This window comes from Lactuca virosa, chromosome 4, assembly GCF_052849685.1.
Source record: "Lactuca virosa cultivar CGN04683 chromosome 4, Lactuca_virosa_CGN04683_v6, whole genome shotgun sequence".
NCBI lineage: Eukaryota > Viridiplantae > Streptophyta > Magnoliopsida > Asterales > Asteraceae > Lactuca > Lactuca virosa.
In genome coordinates, this window is record NC_136429.1 from 531,748,777 (window position 1) to 531,773,790 (window position 25,014).

Here is a 25,014-nt window from a genome sequence, read left to right on the forward strand (position 1 = left end):
GGTCCATTTCCAGCAGCAAAACTCGAAAATCTGCATTCAGGGCCTCCTACTCGTCGAGTGCAAGAACCTACTCGACGAGTAGGATGAAATAACACATGGACTCGTCGAGTCCCCCCATGGACTCGGCGAGTTCACTCAGCAGAATGCAGAAATCTTGAGTTTTATCAATAATTTGCATCAAGTATCAAGAAAACAAGCCTAGGCTCTGATACCACTGAAGGGTTTTGAGCATTCTAACACTCCTATGGTGTACATGCAACCCTAGAAACCTTGGATCTATGTTTTCTCTAAAATACATGCAAATAATAATTTTCCAAGGTTTACTTCCTAACTAGCATGTTATGGGCTACTTGAATCATAAAACACTAGTAGAATTACATACCTTTTGGTAGTGGTTGATTGCTTGGAGTTTGAGAGCCTAGCACCAATAATGTGGATGCCTCAAATGGAAGTCACAAATCACCACAAACTTTGGAAACTTGAGAGAGTAGTAGAAACACTTCAAGAAATCGGCCACCTTTAGTTCTCACACACACTAGTGCCATTTCAAGTGCCAAGGACCCCTTTATATAGTGTGGTGGATTAGGGTTACATTCATGTAAACCCTAATACCCATGACCTTTCATTTCCATAAGATCCATGGGTTAAAGCTCTATGGACTATCCATGGACTTTCCATGCAAGCCTAGCCCATTCTAAATAAGCATTAGCCCACACTATATAAATACAAGAGCCCATATTTAATTAGTCAACCTTTTGATCACCAAATTAATTCTAAATTAATTTTAGATCAATACTAATTAAATGATATGATTTTATATTAATATATTAGAAATTATAATATATTAATAAATCATAACTTATACTATTCTCCAAAGATTATCCATATAAATTGTTCGGGTGAAGTGCAACCCAAATGGACCATGCCGGGTCGAGTCAAGTACATCTCAAATATAGTTATGGACTTAGACACCTTATCCAACAGAATCATCTTTGAGAACTGCTCCCAAGTAATAGCAGTCCTCTGATCTGGAGTATAGGAACCACCCACCAGGTTCCACCCGTCCTTCGTGCCCAATCGAAGAAGGCTCAGGGCGTACATGACCTTCCAGTTCTTCAGACAGGAACAGGTGAAGAAAAAACCCTCCACGTCAAAAATCCATCTCATGGACACGATCAGGTCCTTGACCCCGTCAAACTCCGGATGCTTCGTGTTGCTGAAGTACCAATACTGGAATGATCCTCTCCCCTGGACTCCCGCAGCAGCAACAACTGTGGTAGCTGCAACAGCAGCAGCCTCAACCCCGACGCCGTACCGCTCATCAAACAACTCAATCATCATGGTCTTGATAGACCCGACGACCTCACGGATGGCACCCCGGACAGCAGCGGCGACCTCAGTGGCGATCAACTCACGAATGTCATCATCTGACAATCCTGGCCTATCCTGGCCACCAGCTCCAGATCCTGAACCCCTTGTGAACACCATACTGAAAATGAACCAATATATATATATATATATATATATATATATATTTATATCAGAAATGCCATAATTCATACTATTACAACCATGACGAACAGTCTAAACCCTCGAGGTTTGTGACTTCCTTGCTACGTATATGGGTCTTGTGCTTCCAGTAGTACGTGCCCATACTACCTTCCACACCTATCCATATTTGTCTCAATGGATCATCACAAACTACTCGAAAACAAACCCAACAACTAGGATAAGCATACATCTGATACTCTCTCTCTCAAAAGTGGTTAATCGCTCCTCAAGATGGCCTACTTCAACCATACTCACTCATGAAACTTCTACCAACTCTGTAGCTGCTCGTGCATGCTAATTATACATAACGCTGGATTCCATAGACAGACGAATACTTGATTCTACCCTAAGCCCACAACCAGACAAGGAACAGGAAATAAGGCTAAATCAAACATTCTCAGGCTATAAAATCTTAGTTATGTAAAACTATGATGCACACACTAAGTAACTACAATAATGATGTCAATTCCATCTAGCATACAAGGGATTATCCTAGGCTATCAGGCATCACACATTTGGTTATTCTATCATGCAATTCCTGAGGATCCCTAGCCTATAACTAGCATGCATTTCTATCATAATCATCACAATCAAATAATAGTATGGATATCTTATGTATACTTTCTTACTTTGGCTGATAGTACACATCTCATCCTTCCTTGGTTACCCTTGAAAACAATTTTCAAAATAATTTTGAATTCATCTTTTTTGGAACCAATTTGAAAAATATTACAGATTCATAGTTTGAGTCTGGATTCACACGAATGCTTATCGAATTCGCTCAAACCAGAGCTATGATACCCACTTGTAATATACAAAAATCACGATAAAAATTTTCATTTTTATATTAAGGTAAAATCATTGTTTCCACTCAAAACCCAAGTCAAAACCAAGTATCAAATACAAATATCCCAAAATCAAAGTATCACAAAATCTCTAAAACATTACACCGAATTTTGTGTATGATCATGCATTCGCCTTGCCCCGATCATTAGAAGTACCTGAAACATAACACTTTAACTGTAAGCCAAAGCTTAGTGAGTTCCCCAAAAATACCACCATACAAACATGCATATTGGGTCTACAACCATCAGGCTAGATTACTCCTGAGCCCACAACATGATTTTGACTTGCCTTTCTGGCCCAAAACTCATGTATGGATTGCTACAGAGTATACAACATAAGTTTGGCTTTCCCCTTTCTAGCCCATAACTTGTTTGGTTTGCTCTCAGGTTTGTTGGCTTTTTCACAGAGCAGTATTGCCTCAACCCAGCCGCACTATGTGGACATATGCATCATATAAAACATATAACATCAAACAGATAATCATGCAAATCTTAATAGATCACTACATCATAAAAATATCCTAAACTAGGATACGCAGCTGTTGCGATATGAGCTCAGGCCGCCGGGTTCTTTCGTCTTGGATCTGGACCGGAGATCTGGAAGTGGTGCCGTTAGCAAGTTCCCGACGAGATACCTAAGCCACCATCATAGCAAAGTTGTTACACTTTCCCCAGGGACTGTGCCCAGGGAGCAAGCTCCGACGATCAAGTTAGATCAGTTGATAGATATGAGATGGTTCTTCCTAACAGGAGAGAAGCATCTTGGTGTGGTGGGTGTGTGTTTGGCCATGGAGGTTGATCTCCCAAGGTGGGAGATGCCTGAGCCTAGTGGATGCTGATAGGTAGGGCTAAGAAGCTCTAGGTTAGAGAAGATGTTTAGAATCTGACTCTTCATGGAGGAGGAAACATTCTATTTATAGGGGACAATTAGGTCAAAGGAGAGTTAGGTCAGGCCTTGAGCCATCCCAACTCAGGCCCAGCTAGTAAGATAATTAAGTGTCCTATCAAACCCGTTCGGTTATAATTATTAAGAGAATTAAGTATTTATTCCATTATATTTATTAATGAGAATTAAGTGTCCTATCAAACCCGTCCGGCTAACGACCCTCAACCAATCAAGGAATTGGTGGGTGAGAGTGGACACCCATTCAACTGCCATTTTATAGGTAGTTTCCTTATACCCCCCCCCCCCTTATAGATCGGCTTCGTGAATGAGGCGTACTAGCGGTTCGACTGACTTGTCTTATACATATATAATATTAGACTTTTAACTTTATATAATATAAAGGTGTATTTTAAACATTTAAAATATTAGGGTTTTTAATCCAATTTTAAATTTTCGAAAAATTAATACCTTTTAATTTAAAATTTTAAATATTAAAAACCTTGATTTAATAATTATCCAAAATTAAACAATTAATTTAAATTATTAAATCAATTAAGGATTATCCATTAAATTAATTAAATTAATTTAACCTAATTCTTTACCCCCTAGATTTCGAAAATAAGGAAGGATAAATACAAGATTTTATAATTATCTAGTAAACAATTAAAAGATAATTACCAAATACAACTACCCTATCCAAAACCCTAATTTGAAATCCATGACTTGGGGGAAAGGCAAGGCTCTCAACCTTGCCTTATTTTCGAAAACCCTAGGGCTAGGAAACCCTAGATTTCGACTTTAAGGAGGCCAAAGGAACGAGTTCAAAAACCCTTTACAATTTTCGAAACTAGGGTTATGAAACCCTAATTTACGAAAAATCCAAGCCCTAGGGTTTAAATGCCATAAACCCTAATTTTGTCAAGTTCAATCTATTGTATCAAATCTAATTGAAAACAAAAAACCATACGCTCTGATACCACTGATGGGTTTTATACATAGCAACCAATCGTATGTATGCATGCAACCCTAATTGAAGGATCTATGTTTTCTCTACTAGACATACAAGCATTAAACACAAATCTAGAAACCCTAAGAGGCATGTATTATTTTTGAAATCAACACAAACTAGATTTTAGATACATACCTTGATTTGTTGTATAGTAATAACAAAGAATCCTTGAAGATCTTGAACTCTTGAGAGCAAGTGCCTTAATTATGACACCTCAAATGGCTTACAAACACTCTATGCAAGAGGATGAGAGGAAAGAGGAGGAGGAGGCACAAGATTTCAGCTCTACTAGGGTTTGGAAGGATGGGTGTAACACCCAGAAACCAGAAGGCTAATTAAGGAAAGATATTATGCAAATTGAAGGTCTACTCGTCGAGTCCTAGGGGGACAACTCGATGAGTAGAAATAAGCTTTTGGGACGCGGGTTGAGAAACCAACTCGACGAGTTGGGGAGGACCAACTCGACGAGTTGGTCTGGGTTTGGGAAACCCTAGATTCGGGGTTTTGCACCCTATTTCAGCATCTTAATCCCCACCTTATGGCCTCATTTCCAGCCTCCAGTGCCAAACCCTAATCCACGAAACCCTAATAATTGTGAGCCATTTGTGAGTGAACCTTGTGTGATTTGAAGCTTGTAGAAGAAGAAGAAGCTAAAGGATTCAAAGAGAAGATTGTAGATCCAAAAGCAACATCCCATCTTCATCCTTTTCTGGTAATCATGCCTTTAACTTGTCTAGTAGTCTTTTAGATCTCCTTATTTCACTTTATGAGGGTTTTAGTCCAAGAAGCTTAGTCCTTGGGGAATAGACGTCCCAAGTGACTTACCTTTCAAATCTGAGGTTTAGAAGGGGTTTCATGGCATAAAGGTACAAACTTTATGACCATGGAAGCCCCATGCAAGCTTTAAGATGTTGTTATAGCCTTTTAATCCCCAAAAGGCCATGCATGGAGGGAAAGCCTAGGACTTTACGCATTCATTGGGTGTCTAGGGCCTAGATCTCAATTTGCATGCTTTGGTGTGGAGTATTATGGTTTTTGGACATGGAGCTATATCTTAAAGAACTAGGGTTTTAGATAAACCCATTAAGAAGGACTCGACGAGTTGGATCGCAATTCCAGGATTCTGGTTTATAGAACTCGGCAAGTTGATGGAGCAACTCGGCGAGTTGAGTCAACTCGGGGTGTTGACTTTGACTTTGACCAAGCGTTGACTTTGACTTGGACCAGGGGTAAAATGGTCATTTTACCCCAAGAAGGATTATCAGTTCTTGACTAAGTATTATGTTGGTAATGATAGCTCGGGGAGTCGAGAGATCAGCAGTTTGGGGATCTGCCAGCTAACAGCAAGAGGTTTATTCGTGAGATTCTGCAGTCAACTTGTGAGGTGAGTTTTCTCCAGTAGGAATGGGTCGAAGGCACCAATGCCGGCCCGTTTATGTATGTTAGAGTATGCCAGATTAGATCCGATGTCGGGGATAGCCCGATGTAGCTTATACGTTTCCGGATTCTGATCTGATGACGGGAGAGGCCCGGGGAAAGTTTATATGTATGTTTTCGAACTACGGTTCGATGTCGGGTGGTACCCGAGGAAGGAATGCATGATTAGTTATACTTGTTGTCTTTGTGATACTTATATGTGCCTGGTAGGGAGGCGAGTGTGGTCGGGGTCCGGTATCTCATCACTAGCTGAGTATGGACGTGGTTCCATATCTCATTATTAACAGAGTAGGGGCGGGGCCCAAGATAGGCGCGGCCTTGGGACTAGCAGTTATAGTGTTGTGTTTGACTGTTATGTACTAGATGAAGGGTTTTGATCATTCTAACACTCCTAAGGTGTACATGCAACCCTAAATACCTTGGATCTATGTTTTCCCTATTATACATGCAAATATCAATTTTCCAAGGTATTGTTCTAACTAGCATAATATAAAGTACCTATAATATAAATTCTAGTAGAATTACATAGCTTTTTGTTGTAACTTGATTCCATGGAGCTCAAGAGCCTAGTGCCTAAAATGTGACACCTCAAATGGTTTACACAACATCACCAACATCTTGGAATAACTTGAGAAAAAAGGTTCCTATGCTCAAATTAGCTAGCCCTCGTGTGTACACACACTCGTCCAATTTCTTGAGCCATGGGGTCCTTATATATGGTGGCTATTAGGGTTACACCATGTAACTCATGTCTTTCCATTTTCTTCATGCTCCATGGGTTAAAACCTCCATGGAGTATCCATGGGTTACTCCATGGGTTTAGCCCAACATGATGAACTATGGATCATAAACCCACATATATAAGAATGAATGATTTACACAATCAATCCCCATATTAATATATTAGAACTTATAATATATTAACAAATCATAATTATCCTTTTCTCACAAAAGTCTATCCAAATTGTTCCGATGCCATGCAACCCAAGTGGACCATGCCAATCGGGTCAAATACATACCAATTATAGTTATGGACTTAGACACTAATCCAACAGTTTCCCACTTGGATAAGTCTAAAACTATTATTACGTATGACTTCAAATCCCGACTAGCAATCGTAGCTCTTAAAAGCTGCTGTCGAACTCTGAACAAATCAATGACGCGTCCATTAGATAAGGGATCATATATTCCTCCATTCTAGATATCATATGGACTGAGACATGGATTATAATCATTCTCTCTGTCTATTTGTTGTTTACCTATTTCCGATTTATGACGACCAACTAATTGAACAATCAAATCAGTCCTGGCTTAGCCAAGCACTTCGGGTGTCATCATTAAATCATCGAGGGGCCCACAGATATCGCTTTTATCCCTTTAAGGGTAAAAGGAATGGATAAACTTCGACTCATTTGCTTGTTCTACCACTTGTTGAATCATACACAAAGGCACATTTTATAACATCGAGTTACCAATGCGTTTTCGTACAATCAATGTATAACCAACTCATATGCAACAACTCATATCTCTAGGTTTGAAGAATATAAGATATTATCGTCTCATGATCACTCGTGATAAAATCCATGAAGTGAGTCAAATGAGCGTGGGTTTAATCCAATACTCAGAACTTATGAGCACTCATGAATGTTGCAACAACTCTTGCTATGTCCACTACCTTGGACATCTACAAACCAGCAGACAGTCTTGATTCATATCTACTTCCAACATATGACCGACTGTGGATGGTTTGAATAACTTAGTCATTCAGGAAGAACGACCTAGTTATTCTGGAAGTCAAAACATGCAAAGTGAAACACAAGAATAATCGAATCCAATATGGTCTCAGAACTTATGAATATAAATAGAACACCTTTTATTTATCACCATATTGATTACACATTATTCATTGCATACTGTTTCAAACTATCAAATTTATACTTGAATTAAAACAATAGTTGTCCCATGCTCCAAGCATGTACACTATGTTTTCTAAACACTAGTCATGCCATACACCAAGTATGCACACTATGTTTGTCTATGATCTTTATTTTGTGAAATAGATCGATTGAACATAATTCCAATGATTCTCATTTCACAATCCCAAATCCGTACCGCAAATGCAAGAATTCCAAATTCCTGCTATTTACCTAAATCTGTTAGATTCTAAACTTATATGCACTAATCCTCTGTAATGATTATGCACAAAGTCACAAAGACTTGTCAACAGACATTACAGAGTATTCCAATGGAGATCAACTCCATGGAAATGAAGTCTCAGATTCAAAGTACATTGCTTTGAACATCCTTCTTGCATTAAGTTTTCTAACCTTACACAGATTAAATAACTTCCACCTATGGAGACAACTCCATATTCCCATTTTGACTATCACTCTTGAACAAGAGTTTCCTCTTTTCAGAATATGTCAATATGGACCCTCCAAAACTAACACTATACTTCCAACTGTCCCTGAGCAACCAATCTTTGGTAAACCTTAGATTATCCTCGACAATTGCTTAATCAAATTAGTCATATCCAGTTCTAGTACTTTTTTCCTCTTAATTCTCTAGGCATTTGGAAAAATTTAGAACAGATGAATATTATATCACATGCAATCGACCCTATATCTGAAGCATATGGAACACGATTCAGGATGTCTAACATAAATACATGATACTAGACCAGTCTTTTTGCTATAATATTTCTATTTTTTATTTGCCAAGTTCTCATAATTCAGATTATGAAAAGTGATGCCGTAATCATAATCGAATTTTAGAACGCAAATAATGAACCCATATATAGAATTTCCTTATGTTGAGCCATTCCAACATAAAATTCATATATATATATATATATATATATATATATATATATATATATATATATATATATATCCTTGACTAAAGATGATTAAAACCTCAATCTAAGCTTTTAGAATTGAAATGAAGTATAATTTCCTCTCCCTTAATTATAGCAAAACAACTTTTTCCTAATTGAAACTTTTGTTTTCTATAATTAACATTGCTAAGTTGCAACACTTATTATAATTATCATGCTCCCACTAACATGAGAATTATCAGCATAACACTTATGCTCCCACTAGCATTGACATGTACTCAGAAATCAGCTGGACTTCTAGAAATCAATACTTTATTGACTTACTTACCAAAGTTCAGACTTCTGATACGAGATGCTTTGATAAAAACTTTATCAAAATCATACACTTTTCCTTAGATAGCACACATGTGTGTCTAAACAATTTCAGAACTATGAAAAGGGATGTCGTAATCATAGTGTCATTTGTATAGACCTTTGCCATTCCTCACAAGTCCATGTAAGTGTACCGGTTAACCACACACGCTCCAATAACGACTTTGAGAATGCAAATATCACACTTGCTATCTACCTAAAATCTACTTAGTGAAAGCGTTTCCTCACCATCATTTTCATGAATCGGAGAGAAACCTTATGACACTTAGATTTTATGGTGTATGTGTTCCTATCCATGTGAATTTATCAAAACCATAATCACAAGACAAGGTTAGTGACAAATCCAAACTCATATGGATTGAACTTGTGCAGTCTTAACTTCTTGCCACCTGGCAGCACAAGGGCCTGCCATTGCTTCCAAGTTGTTATGCAACCAATTGAGAACTCTCAGAACTCATATGCAAAGCCAACTTTAACTGGAATGGGCATAGAAATAGAAATATGTCAACACGATAGGTTATAAACCTCACGTGTGTGCTAGTGATAAACTACAGGTTTTTATTATTGATTAGATCTTGAAGTTTTTTCAAGATCTTTAAGACTCCCACTGTCCTCTTGACATATAAGACTCTCTTGCCAAATATTCAAGAGATAGTGTAGATTCTTTACCAAGACAAACACTTCACACAATTGGCCTTAGTTGGTCTTTGTTTTATCCAAAACATCACAACTTACCAATTTCAAATGTACAAGAATAGGACACATTTTACTCTTACATTTGACAAGTGTTATAAACCTTTCTTTAAGATATGTCACTCAAGTTACAATCTTGGAGTATGACTCTAAGAGTTGTTTTTGGAACGAAGTATGACTCATCTTCTTGATTTTACCATTTCAACAATTCTTGATTCCTCTTCTTAGTCATTGGGAATGCACTAAGATGTCCTTATAGGACCAATTGTGAAATGGTTTCTTAATCATCAAGATGATCACAAAACATGATACTAAAGTACTCTCCCATCTTTTCAGATTTGAGAAACTTTTATCTTTTTGCCTAATTTGAATATTCTCATTCGTTCTGCCATACATCGAAACTTTTCCAATGTTTCAGAATTATACTTAAACTTGTAAGTATAACCATATTTACTAAACTTTAGTAAATCATGACGAATAGTCTTATCGATCTTTTGTGGTGGACCTGACCAGCGCACAACCAAGTGTACCCGATCCCTTTGTCCTTCACTTGACTCACATAAACATGTGAACAAGGAATTAGTCTTATTTTCCCAAAGATGAAAATTCTCATTCATCATACTATACAACTTGCATGATTCCAAGATTCGGTCCAATTGAAAACTTGGGTGATGAGAATCTTTCCTTATTTGGTAAATTTAGACACTACCACAAATGAAAGAATCAAATTCATATTTCCATTATTTCTAAAAACATACGAACATCAATTTTCCATAAATGCCATTGCAAGGAGATATAAAATAAAAAAAATTATTTATTTATAAAAGGAGGAAAAACTTTCCTTACAATGCAACTTTAAATGGAAACTATGTTATTACATATTTTCTAGCAATCTATCATAACTCCTAAGTAGTAGCTCAAGAATCCGATCTTCGAACCATGCGATTGAAATCCATCTTCGCGATCAGATTCAACATACTCTTCTTTTAAGCTTCCTTCCCTTTACTTGATCCTGCCATACATCAAAATGTATTAAGAATCTTCAAATAGGAACTTAAGAGAGTTAGATAGTGGACTTACCTGAAGCAGAGTCAAACTTTTTGACTTGACCTTCTCTCAGATCTTTCAGGTAGTTAGGGCAGCTTCGCAACCAATGCCCCTTCCTTTGGCAATAGAAACATATGGACCCTTTGGGAATGGTACACAGGACTATCTCAGACTTAGCCTTTCTCTTTACCATTTGGTCAACCGAGTTGACTATTGCCGATCCCTTTCCATTGGGAAGAAAAAGCTTTTCTATATATATATATCCAATGTTACCATTGTCAATGTCCATGGTAGTTTGGGAAGTTGATCTTCTAATCAAATTTGCTTTACCAGTGCTCCAAATCATTGCTGATTCAGCAACACCAAGCAAATAGATAAGATCATTAAGGGTCATGTCATAGTTTGTTACATAGTAGTCCTTAAAGAACTCACTATGTGACTTAGGAAGTGATTAGTCAACATCCAACTTCCTCAAGACTTTGACACCCAACTCTCCCGACTTGTCAATATATGACTCCATCTCCAATATGTGAGCACACATAGACCTTGGTTGCCAATAGGGCTTGAGTGACCTTGAACTTGTGGGTTAGGGAGAATAATTGGAGGAGGTGGAGAAAGTGAAGTATGATTTCCGGGACATCATCTTCATTAGGAAAGCTTGTTCTAAGAGATTTGGGAAGATCATAGTTGTCTGAACCAGACATCTACAATGTGAAAAATTCAAGTTAGTTGATTTAAGTCCTTAATATAACACCCAATATAAAATATTAAGGCTAGGACCCAACACAATATTTTATAACTTGGAAGAGGGATGCCGTAATCCAAGCTATAAAATATTTGAAGGTAGGCGAATGACGATTCACCAATTTCCACCATGAAAAACGAAATAATTTATTAGGTTTTAATTGGATTTGAAATTCCTATATCTTTTGAGATTCATTGAACTTTTCAATGACATGTTTCAATCTCGATTGTGCCCTCTCAAGTTTTGTGACAGGGATGCCGAGGATCTCAAAACAAGGTGTGAATAACCATGCAAATATACTTGGTACCCTTAATATTTACCCCTCAATCGATGTGCCGGTTAACCACACGCGCTCCACCAATACTATGATTAACATTAAGTTACCCTTTGCCTACCTTGTTAAATCAAGCTAGTGTGCCGGTAAACCACAACGCTCCACTAACCGACTTAAGCAAAGTGCAAAGTGTAATTTCATGGGTTAGCACCAAATTCACATTTTCCTAAGTAACTAAGATTGGGAATTCTTAATAGTTTAGTTCCTTAGTATTTATCATTAGTACTTTTAATGAAGGGAGAATTCTAGTCCTTGTCCTACCCGTTCGGCTAATGACCCTCCACCAATCAAGGAAGCGGTGGGTGAGAGTGGACACCCATTAAACTGCCATTTTATAGGCAGTAACCTTATACCCCCTTATAGACCGGCTTCGTGAATGAGGCCTACTAACGGTAAGACTGACTTGATCTGATACATATATATATATATATATATATATATATATATATATATATATATATATATATATATTATTAACTTACAATACTATAAAGTATAAGGGTTGAATTTTAACTTTTAAAACTCTAGCGTTTGGAATTAAAGTGTGTGTGAGACTTTACAAATTCCAAAACTTGAGGGCAAGTTTTGAACTATTCATAAACTTTTGGATTTTCATAAATTATGTGTTTAAAGTAGTTTTAATGAAACAACTCTTCAAGTTCCATAACTTGAGGACAAGTTATGGAAGACTTTAAATCATTTATCTCCACTTTTCATAACTTATGGAAATCTAATGAGTTTAAATAATCATAAATGTGACTTTTCATATAACTTGAGGACAAGTTACAAAAACACATATTATGAATAACTTTTAGATTAATTTGGATTGAAAACATATTATCACATAACTTTTCTATTAATCTAAATCAACTCATAAGAACAAGATAATTCAAATCAAACACTTTTCATGTAATTAGCCTAACCATTAAACTAATACAAAGCATGAATCTATTGACAATTATCTATGAAATTGGATTAGCATGAACATTACCACATCAAAAACAGGTTTACAAGTCCAAAAACAGCTTAGGGTAATGTTCCTAGTCCAATTTCAGCCAAAAACCTCGAAAATATGCTGTCTGGGGGTACTACTCGTCGAGTGTATGAATCTACTCGACGTGTAGGATGATTTCTTCATGGACTCGGCGAGTCCACTATCCAAAACAGCAGAAAATCGATTTTTTCAGCATTTTTCAGCAATTTGCATCAAGTATAATTGAAAAAAAGCCTAGGCTCTGATACCACTGAAGGGTTTTGAGCATTCTAACACTCCTAAGGGGTACAGGCAACCCTAAATACCTTGGATCTATGTTTTCTCTATTATACATGCAAATATCAATTTTCCAAGGTATTGTTCTAACTAGCATAATATAAAGTACATATAATATAAATTCTAGTAGAATTACATACCTCTTTGTTGTAGCTTGATTCCATGGAGCTTAAGAGCCTAGTGCCTCAAATGTGACACCTCAAATGGTTCACACAACATCACCAACATCTTGGAATAACTTGAGAGAAAAGGTTCCTATGCTCAAATCATATAGCCCTCTTGTGTACACATACTCGTCCAATTTCTTGACCCATGGGGTCCTTATATATGGTGGCTATTAGGGTTACACCATGTAACTCATGTCTTTCCATATTCTTCATGCTCCATGGGTTCAAACCTCCATGGAGTATCCATGGGTTACTCCATGGGTTTAGCCCAACATGAAGAACTCTTGATCATAAGCCCACATATATAAGAATGAATGATTTACACAATCTATCCCCATATATTTAATTAGTCTCCTTTTGTTTACAAAATTAATTCCAAATTAATTCTTGATCAATACTAATTAAATAATATGATTTCATATTAATATATTAGAACTTATAATATATTAACAAATCATAATTATCCTTTTCTCACAAAAGTCTATCCAAATTGTTCCAATGCCATGCAACCCAAATGGACCATGCCAATCGGGTCAAGTACATACCAATTATAGTTATGGACTTAGACACTAATCCAACATTAGCATGATTATATGTTATTATTTGTATGCGTATAGCGGGCGGGGTCCAAAGACAGGCGGGCCCTAGTAGAAACATATATGTATACCAAGTGGGGCTCGATGCCAGGCAGGGCCTAATGCCAGGTAGGGTCTGAGGCCGGATTTGTTCGATGTCGGGCGGGGCCCGAGGTAGTGGGCTAGGCCCAACGTATGTTGATATGTGCTTATGCGTATGGTATGTGGTAGCTTGGGGAGACTCACTAAGCTTCGTGCTTACAGTTTTTAGTTTTGGTTTCAGGTACTTCCACTAGCCAAGGGAAGAGCTCGGGATGACTGCACGACACACACCACAACTTTTAGCCTGGGATGATTTACTCTGATAATTTGATAAATGATTTTTATACAATATTTTGTTATGATGATTTGAGATACATGAATTATGATCTTTATTGTGAGGTTATATGAATTATGGTTTTCTTAAATGAATTTAAAACGAAATTTTTGGACCGTATTTTTAGGATGTTTCAATTTCACTTGCAACCTATGGATATATTCTATTAAAATGTCATATCATAAAATATATAAATTGATTAGCCAATAAATATAAATTAAGAAATAAGTTTATTTTTATTTTCATGTACAACCTACGGATAGCGGCTATTAAAAAGATGTAATTTTAATATTTCTTTATGTTATCTTTTATTTAAAATAATCAAAATGTTTTATAACAAGTTAGTATTAAAGTTAGTATTAGATTATTAACTCAAAATTAGTAACAATAATATATTTTTTTAATAATAATATATAATATTTTTACTTATATTTGCGATGCGTACGAACATTCAGATTTAACAATATAAGTCACGTAAAAAAGTAATAAAAGTGGTAAATAAAGAAACATACAATTTGTATGAATCATTTTTATGGGGCAATGCCATATCTATCCAATATTTTATGTACATAAGACTTAATTATATAAAAAAGAAAGAAAGAGCCTGTAACACTTATAAAAAAAAGAGGCAAATTCCACTTGTAGCATTCTTTCATCAAACGTGTCATTAGAAGGCAATGATTTTATACGTGTCTCACATCACAAATAAGTGAATAACCATGAAACTCAGTCCCTCACCACCTATGTAACCCTTTTCTCCACTTGCATGCCATGCAAACCTACCGATTCACTATATATATAGAGCAATCTCCTACTCCTTATCGATCATCACAACCAGTAGAAAAAAGATAAAAGATACCACAAATACAATGGCAAAACTTGTGATCCTTGCACTCGCCTTCACGGCGATCGTAGCATTCGCTGAGGTCTCCGCCTACACAACAACCACCATTACCACGATAATGGAGGACGTGCCAAGTCGCTCACAATCGCAGTCACAAGGGTAATGTCGCCGCCAAATTCAGGGGCAGCAGGTGAGCCACTGCCAGATGCACATCACCGAGGGATCCTCTTTCGAGGATGATCTGATCAGCATGCCAGTGGTTAGGCCGAAGCAACAGGAACCACACCTTCAACCATGCTGCCAACAGCTCCGGAACGTGGAGGAGGAGTGCTAGTGTGAGGCGATCAATGAGGCTTTTGAAGAAGCACAAAAGCATCAGCAACAAGGTGGACGACGTGGAGGGCAAGGACAACAATGTAGAGGAGAGTTGGTGCAACAAATGTTGAGGAGGGCTGAGCAGATACCTAATCAATGCAGCTTGCAAATCCAGCAGTGTCGAATCTAGCAGGGCCGATGGTTCTAAGTTCATGTATAAGATGAATGTATCAAGTAATAATAATTGGCATTTCTTGCCATTTGGCTTGTTTTGCTTAGTGAGTTCCTTGTAAGTCGTAATAAAATCCTAAATCCTTGAAGGAAGTTTCTTCCCGTACTAAAATAGGTGAAGATTGAATCCTAATATTAAATTATTCACCAGATTTTAAACTTTTAATTATCTAACAAATATTATTAATATTCGAGAAATTAAATTGCATCCTACCTTTTATACCTACAAATATTCCTACCCACTAACTTTATGACACTAACTTTATGACATGTGTTATCATTCCACAATTCAATTTAATTTTATTTGATATATTCCTAATATACTCTTAATGAGATAGTTAAGTAATTATGGAATGATGACACGTGTCATAATGTTAGTGGGTAGGAATATTTGTAGATATAAAAGGTAGGAGGCAATTTAATTTCTCTTAATATTCACTACTAGAAAATAATGATTTTACCTACGAAAAATGCCTACGGAAAATTTCCGTAGGTAATTACCGATGAAATACTATATAATTATGGAATAGGATGCCCTAATTTAGTAATCATCATTGTAATGGAATAAATAGCTACGAAATAGCAATGGAAGCAAATTCGTCGGTAATTATCGACATAATAGCTACGGAATAGCGACAGAATATGTATCGTCAGATTAGCTACGAAATACCGTGGTTCTAAAAACTTGTCATGACGTGCCATGACTTTAATGCTCGTACTTACCACTACCCTTTAAGAAAATACCCCCTTAAATTATATTTAAAAATGAATAATTATATAAAAAATATATAGAATTATTAATTATATACAAAATTATCACCTTAAGTCACGCCTTACAAATGACATGACTTGCTGCGACTCGTAAAAGCTTGAGGTTTAATATTGCCGTCAATTCATGCTTAAGGTGATTTAGAACCTTGCGAAATATAAACGGCTTTTATAATTTCCATTATTATTATTATTATTGTTATTATTATTATTATTAGTATTATTATTATTATTACTCATTCGAGTATTAAAACATAGTTTTATATGGTTCGTTTTTACATATTTACCAAGCGTATTTACACAAATTATAGTATTACATATACATGTACCGATATAACACGAACAAAAAAAAATATTCGAAAAAATTATGTTTACCATACGAATAATGAAAAATGATATTAACAGTACTACTAATAATAATATTTAACACACGAATAAGCGAAAGAAAAACTACGTGTGTATGTGTATGTATATGTGCATGTGTGTATATCTATATGTAAGGTCACACCTTATGATCTGATGAGTCAAACCTCACACGATGTCCACCAGCGCCCGCGCCAACATCTGCATGATCAGCGTCAACGTGAACTCAATGATCTTAGTGATCATTTGTATATTAGGAAGTCATTCTTTGTATATATAGAATAGATGTTTGATCCGTAATCTTATTGATTAGTATCAAACAATTACTTAGATTAGTTACATCCCCAAAATAATGAGATCTTCATTTTTGTAATCGTATATTGTACTATTTGAGGAGCAACTTTGGGTATAATCACCTTCTGAGGATTCGACACGACGTGTTTAAGGAACCAACATGACGTGTCTAGAGAAGAAAAATGCGGCTTTCATCAAGACCAACTCGGCGTGTTTGTGCCATAACATGGCGTGTTGGCCCATGGTGGAGAAAACCCTAATTTTTAGGGTGTTGCACCCTATATAAAGGCCTTAAGTCCTTACGGTTGGCCTCCTTAGCAGCCTCCATTGTCACTAAAACCCTAAAATCGATCTTTAAATCTCTTGGTGGTGTTCTTGAGCTAGTAAGAAGTTCTTAGTGCTTATTTTTGGTCTTTGTGAAGGAAGAGGAGATCTTGAAGTTGCTTTGCTTGGAGAAAAGGCTTTGGATCTAGAACCATCATCATGTAGGGAAACTTTATGAGGTATCAAGTTTTCATCTTGTCCTGTATATGTTTAGATCTCTTCATAGTTAGTTTATTGCGCTTATGGTCCCTTTTTGGGTTAATGGACGAGTTAGGTCGTTTAAGGGCTTGTTCTTTCAGATCTAAGTTTGTTTTGCTATCCTTGAGCATAAAGGTGCAAGTTTTATGAGACTTTTGTTGTTATGCATGCATTAAGTCAATTATTAAGTCCTTTTTAGCTTAAGAGTTTCATTTAGACATGCATGAACATAAAGTTGGCAACGTTATGTGGTTTTCCAGCTCAAGGAAGTCAAATCTATGTTTTTATTAAGTGGTTATTGTTCAAGCCCTTGCACTATTAAGCTTATGGATTGAGTCTTGAACCTTTTTGGGTAGTCCCAATGGATAAAGTTAGAAACTTTATCCTTCTAGACCACATGAGAGGCTAGATCTAAGCTTTGGAGCTCTTGGTATCAGAGAAAATAGCTTTATGTATTAAGTTGTTGAATCTCAGGAAAACACGGCATGTTTGCAAGCCAACATGGCGTGTTGACTAGGGTTTTCCCGATTATCTGGATGATTGAAGAACACGATGTGTCCAAGGGGCAACACGACGTGTTTAGTCAACATGGGTTGCTGACTTTGACTTTGACCAGAAGTTTGATTAGGGTTGACCTTGGGATGATTTGGGCCTTGGTTTTGGGGCCAAGTTACAAAGATGGTAAAAAGGTCTTTTACCTTAGTTTGGACACTTAGTGTGGGCCGGATCCGATTATTGATGGATGTTTATCTTGTGATTGATAGCGCGTGGATTCTTGCGAGCCAGCAGCCGATGATTCTTTCTGTGAGATGCGGCAGTGCGAGGTGAGTTTTCCTCACTGTACTTATGGGTTGAAGGCACCAAGGCCAGCCCATTGGTTTGATTGTTGGATTAATGTCTAAGTCCATAACTATAATTGGTAAGACTTGACCCGACCCGACATGGTCCATTTGGGTTGCATGGCATCATGCATTTGGATAGACTATAATGAGAGAAATAACACTTAAGGTTGGTTAATATATTATAAGTTCTAATATATTAATAAGGTTATTTAATTAGTATTGATCAAGAATTAATTTGGAATTAATTAAGTGATCAAAAGGAGACTAATTAAATATATGGGTTGATTGTGTAAATCATTCATTCTTATATATGTGGGCTTGTGATCCAAGATTCCTTATGTTGGACTAAGTCCATGGGGTGACCCATGGATACTCCATGGAGGTTAAAATCCATGGAGCATAAGGAATGGGTAAAGTTATGAGTTACATGGTGTAACCCTAATAGCCACCATATAAAAGAATCCCATGGCTCAAGAAATCGTGCACTAATGAGTGAGTGTGAGGGCTAGACGATTTCAAGGAGTGTTCAAGTTTATCTCAAGTTATTCCAAGTGTATTTGGTGTTGTGTGAACCATTTGAGGTGTCACACTTGGGGCACTAGGCACTCAAGCTTCATGAAGACATTCTACATCAAAGAGGTATGTATTCTATCTTGTTATATTTATTATTTTGTATGCTAGATTAGGATAATACCTTGGATGTTCATAATTGTATGTATAATAGAGAAAACATAGATCCAAGGTATTTAGGGTTGCATGTACACTTAGGAGTGTTAGAATGCTCATAACCCAACAGTGGTGTCAGAGCCTAGGTTTGTTTTCTTGTTATACTTGCAAAAGTAGCTGAAAAATCGAGTTGGATGCATATATTCGATTGTTTTGGCTGGAATTGGACTAGGAACATTACCCTAAGATGTTTTCGGACTTATAAACTTGTTTTTGATGTGGTAATGTTCATGCTAATCCAATTTCTAAGATAATTGTCATAATTTCAAGATTTGTATTAGTTTGTATGTTCATGCTAATTTCTTGAAGATTGATGATTTGAATTATCTTGTTCTTATGAGGTTCTTAGATTAATAGAAAAGTTGTGTGAAATAGTTGTTTTCAATCCATTTTAATCTAAGAGTTGATTCCAAAGTGTGTTTTTGTAACTTGTCCTCAAGTTATATGAAAAGTCACATTTAAGAATCATAAAACTCATAAAAGTTGGCAAAGGTTACAAAATGAAGAGTCTAGTTCTAATTAAATGGTTTTATGACTCAATAACTTGTCCTCAAGTTATGGAGGTTCAAGAGTCTCTTCATTAAATTTAAAAAAAAAAGTGTAACCTTAATTAGTTCCATAAGTTACAATAAAAAAAGTTATTTTTTTTATTAATTAGTTTAAAGTCTTCCATAACTTGTCCTCAAGTTATGGAACTTGAAGAGTTTTTTTTTTTTTTAATTAAAACTACTTTAAACTCATAAGTTATGGAATTAATTAGTTTTGAATAGTTTCAAAACTTGCCCTCAAGTTTTGGAATTTGAAAAGTTTTCACTTATGAATACTTTAATTCCAAGTTAGCCCTTAGAATTTTAAAAGTTAAAATTCAACCCTTATACTTTATAATATTATAAGCTAATAATATTTATATATATGTATAAGAGTAAAGTCAGTCTTACCATTAGTAGGTCTCATTCACGAAGCCGGTCTATAAGGGGGGTATAAGGTTACTGCCTATAAAATGGCAGTTTAATGGGTGTCCACTCTCACCCACCGCTTCCTTGACTGGTGGAGGGTCGTTAGCCGAACGGGTAGGACAAGGACTATAATTCTCCTTTCATTAAAAGTATTAATGATAAATACTAAGTAATTAAACTCTTATTAATACCCAATCTTAGTTACTTAGGAAAATGTGAATTTGGTGCTAACCCATGAAATTACACTTTGCACTTTGCTTAAGTCGTTAGTGGAGCGTGTGTGGTTAACCGGCACACTAACCTGGACTTAACAAGGTAGGCAAAGGGTAACTTAATATTTATCATAGTATCGGTGGAGCGTGTATGGTTAACCGGCACACTGATTAAGGGGTAAATATTAAGGGTACCAAGTATATTTGCATGGTTATTCACACCTTGTTTTGTGATCCTTGGCATCCCAGTCACAAAACCTGAAGGGCACACTCGAGATTGAAACATGCCTTTGAACAGTTCAATGAATCTCAAAGATCTAGGACTTTCAAATCCAATTAAAACCTAATAAATTATTTCGTTTTTCATGGTGGAAATTGGTGAATCGTCATTCACCTACCTTCAAATATTTTATAGCTTGGATTACGGCATCCCTCTTCTAAGTTATAAAATAGTTTGTTGGGTCCTAGCCTTAATATTTCATATTGGGTGTCATATTAAGGACTTTAAATCAACTATCTTGAATATCTCCCAAAAAGATGTCTGGTCTAGACATTTATGATCTTCCCAAATCTCTTGAAACAAGCTTTCCTAAATGAAGATGATGTCCCATGGATATCATACTTCTTTCACCTCCTCCAATTATTCTCCCTAACCCACAAGTTCCTAAAAAGTTTAAGGTCACTCAAGCCCTATTGGCAAGGCAAGGTCTAGGTGTGATCACATCTTGGAGATGTAGTCACATATTGACAAGCCGGGAGAGTTGGGTGTCAAAGTCTTGAGAAATTTGGTGGCTCAACTACTTTCTAAGTCACATAGTGAGTTCTTTTGGGAATCCTATGAAACAGACTAAGACAAGACCCTTAATGATCTTATCTATTTGCTAAGATCAACTTCCTAAAACGCTATGGACATTGACAATGATGCCATTGGATATCCAGTAAAGCTCTCTCATCCCAATGGAAAGGGATCGGCCATAGTCAACTTTGTTGACCCAATGGTAAAGAGAGAGGCGAAGTCTGAGATAGTCCCATTATCAAGGATCCATAGGTAACTATTGCCAAAAGAAGGGGCATTGGTTACGAAGCTGCCAAATTTACCTAAGGATGTTAAAGTCAATAAGTTTGGCTCTACTTCAGGTAAAGTCCATTGTCTAACTCTATTAAGTACATGCTGATTCTGATCGCGAAGATGGATTTCAATCGCATGGTTCGGTGATCAGAATTTTGGGCTATTACTTAAGAGTTATGATATTTATATTGCTTAGGAATAGATAACAACAAGGTTTTCATATGGATTGTAAGGATAAGTTTTTCTACAAAGTTTTAAAATAAAAGAAAAAAGGTTTTGATTTTATTTATTTTAAGTATCCTTACAATGGCATTTGTGAAAAGTTGTTGCTTATAAGATTCCATTGATAGCAATATTGGAAAAATGGATTTGATTCTTTCGGTTGTGGTAGTGTCTAATATTACCAAATAAGGAAAGATTCTCATTACCGAAGGTTCAATTGGACCGAAACTTGGAATCATGCAAGTTGTATAGTATGATGAATGGGAACTTTCAGCTTGGAAAATTAAGATTAATTCCTTATGTGAATAAGGAAAGGACTAAGGGATCGAGTACACATTCTTGTGCACTGGTCAAGTCCACCACAAAAGATCAAGAAGACTATTCGTCATGATTTACTTAAGTTTAGTAAAGATGGTTATACTTATAAGTTTAAGTATAAGTCTGTAGCATTGGAGAAGTTTCAATGTGAGAAAGAACGAATAAGAAGAATCAAAGTATGGCAGAAAGATAAAAGTTTCTCAAATCTGAAAAGATGGGAGAGTACTTTAGTATCATGTTTATGATCATCTTAATGATTAAGATACCATATCACAATTGGTCCTCTAAAGTCAAGAAGAGGAGTCATGAATTGTTGAAATGGTTAAATCAAAAAGATGAGTGATACTTCGTTCCAAAACAATTCTTAGAGTCATACTCCAAGATTGTAACTTGAGTGACATATCTTAAAGAGGGTTTGTTAACACTAGTCAAATGTAAGAGTAAAAGGTTATCTACTCTTGTACATTTGAAATTGGTAAGTTGTGATGTTTTGGATAAAACAGAGACCAACTTAGGCCAATTGTGTAAAGTGTTAGTCTTGATAAAGAGTCCGCACTATCTCTTGAATATTTGACAAGGGAGTCTTATATGTCAAGAGGACAGTGGGAGTCTTAAACCTCTTGAAAGTTTCAAGACTTAATCAAGAATAAAACCTAAAGTCCTTCACTAGCACACGACTTGAGGTTTATAACCTATCGTGTTGAAATTTTTGTGCCTATTCAAGTTGGCTTTGCATAGGAGTTCTGAGAGTTTTCAATTGGTTGCACAACTACTTGGAAGCAATGGCAGGCACCTGAGCTGCCAAATGGCAAGAATTTAAGATTGCACAAGTTTAATCAATATGAGTTTGGATTTGTCACTAACCTTGTCTTGTGATTATGGTTTTGACAAATTCACATGGATAAGAACACATACACTATTAAATCTAAGTGTCATAAGGTTTCTCTCCGATTCATGAAAATGATGGTGAGGAAACACTTTCACTAAGTAGATTTTAGCTAGATAGCAATTGTGATATTTGCATTCTCAAAGTCGTTAGTGGAGCGTGTGTGGTTTACCGGCACACTAACATAGACTTGTGAGAAGTGGCAAAGGTCTAAACAATTGAGACTATGATTATGACATCCCTTTTCATAGTTCTAAAATTGTTTAGACACACATGTGAGCTATCTAAGAGAGGTGTATGATTTTGATAAAGTTTTATCAAAACAATCTAGTATCAGAAATCTGAACTTTGGTAAGAAAGTCAGCTGATTTCTGAGTACATGTCAAAGCTAGTGGGAGCATAAGTGTTATGCTAATAATCATCATGTTAGTGGGAGCATGATAATTATGACAAAGGTTGCAAGTTAGCAATGTTAATTATAGAAAACAAAAGTTTCAATTCGTGAGGTTGCAGGGGTTGAAAAAGTTGTTTTGCTATAATTAAGGGAGAGGAAATTATACTTCATTTCAATTCTAAAAGCTTAGATTGAGATTTTAATCGAGGATATATATATGAATTTCATGTTGGAATGGCTCAACATAAGGAAATTCTATATATGGGTCCATTATTTGTATTCTAAAATTCGATTATGATTACGACATCCCTTTTCATAATCTGAATTTTGAGAACTTGGCAAATTGAAATGGAAATATTATAGAAAAAGACTGGTTTAGTCTTTATGTGAGACATCATGAATCGTGTCCCATATGCTTCGGATATAGGATCGATTACATGTGCTATATTCATCCTTTCTAAAATTTTCCAAATGCCTGGGGCATTATGAAGGGAAAAGGTCTAGAAATGGATATGACTAAAATCATTAAGCAATTGTCGAGGACAATCTAAGGTTTACCAAAGATTGGTTGCTCAAGGACAGTTGGAAGTATAATGTTAATTCTGGAAAGACCATATTGACATAATCTGTAAGGAGGCAACTCTTGTTCAGAAGTGATAGTCAAAATGGAATATGGAAATGTTTCAAAGTTAGAAATTATTCAGTCTGTGTAAGATTAGGAAACTTAATGAAAGAAGGATGTTTCCAAGGAGCTGATCTCCTTTGGAATGCTCTGTAATGATTGTTGTCAAGTCTTTCTGACTTCGTGCATAATCATTAAGAGGATCAATGCATATAAGTTTAGAATCTAACAGATTTCAGTAAATGGCATGAATTTGGAATTCTTGCATTTGCAGTAAGGATTTGGGACTGTGAAAAGAGGATCATTGGAGTGATGTTCAATTGATCTATTTTACAAAGTAAAGATCATAGACAAACATAGTATGCATACTTGGTGTATGGCATGACTAGTGTTTAGAAAACATAGTGTATATGCTTGGAGCATGGGACAACTATTGTTTTAAATTCAAGTATAAAGTTGATAAAACCGAAACAATGAATAATGAGTAATCAGTATGGTGATAAATAAAAGTGTTTATTTATATTCATAGGGTTTGATACCATATTTGATTCATTTATTCTTGTGTTTCACTTTGCATGTTTTGACTTCCAGAATAACTAAGTCGCTCTTCATGAATGATTAAGTTATTCAAACCATCCACAGTCGGTCATATGTTGGAAGTAGATATGAATCAAGACTGTCATGGGTTGGTTTGTAGAGGTCCAAGTTGGTGGACAAAGTGGTGCTACAATACTCATGAGTGCTCATAAGTTCTGAGTATTGGATTCAACCCGCGCTCATTTGAATCACTTCATGGATTTTATCACGAGTGATCATGAGACAATAATATCTTATATTCTTCAAACCTAGAGATATGAGTTGTTACTATGAGTTCGTTATACATTGATTGCACGAAAACGCATTGGTAGCTCGATGTTATAAAACGTGCCTTTGTGTATGATTCAACAAGTAGTAGAACAAGCCATATGAGTCGAAGTTTATCCATTCCTTTTACCTTCGGGATAAAAGCGATATATGTGGGCCCCTCGATGATTTAAAGATGATACATGTGAGTGCTTGGCCAAGCCAGGACTGATTTGATTTATTCAATCAGTCAGTCATCATGAATCGGAAATCGGGAAACAACAAATGGATAGAGAGAATGATTGATAATCCATGTCTCAGTCCATATGATATCTAGAATGGAGGAATATATGATCCCTTATCTAATGGACAAGTCATTGACAAAGGTCAGAGTTCATCGACAAGGTCAGAGTTCGACAGAAGCTTTTGAGAGCTACGATTGCT

The 25,014-nt window shown here is 36.1% G+C and overlaps 1 pseudogene; it reads left to right on the top strand.

Annotated features, from left to right (window-relative positions):
• The first annotated feature begins 15,012 nt into the window (after positions 1–15,012).
• On the top strand, positions 15,013–15,492 carry LOC145107185 (2S seed storage protein pseudogene; annotated as a pseudogene).
• Positions 15,493–25,014: the final 9,522 nt, after the last annotated feature.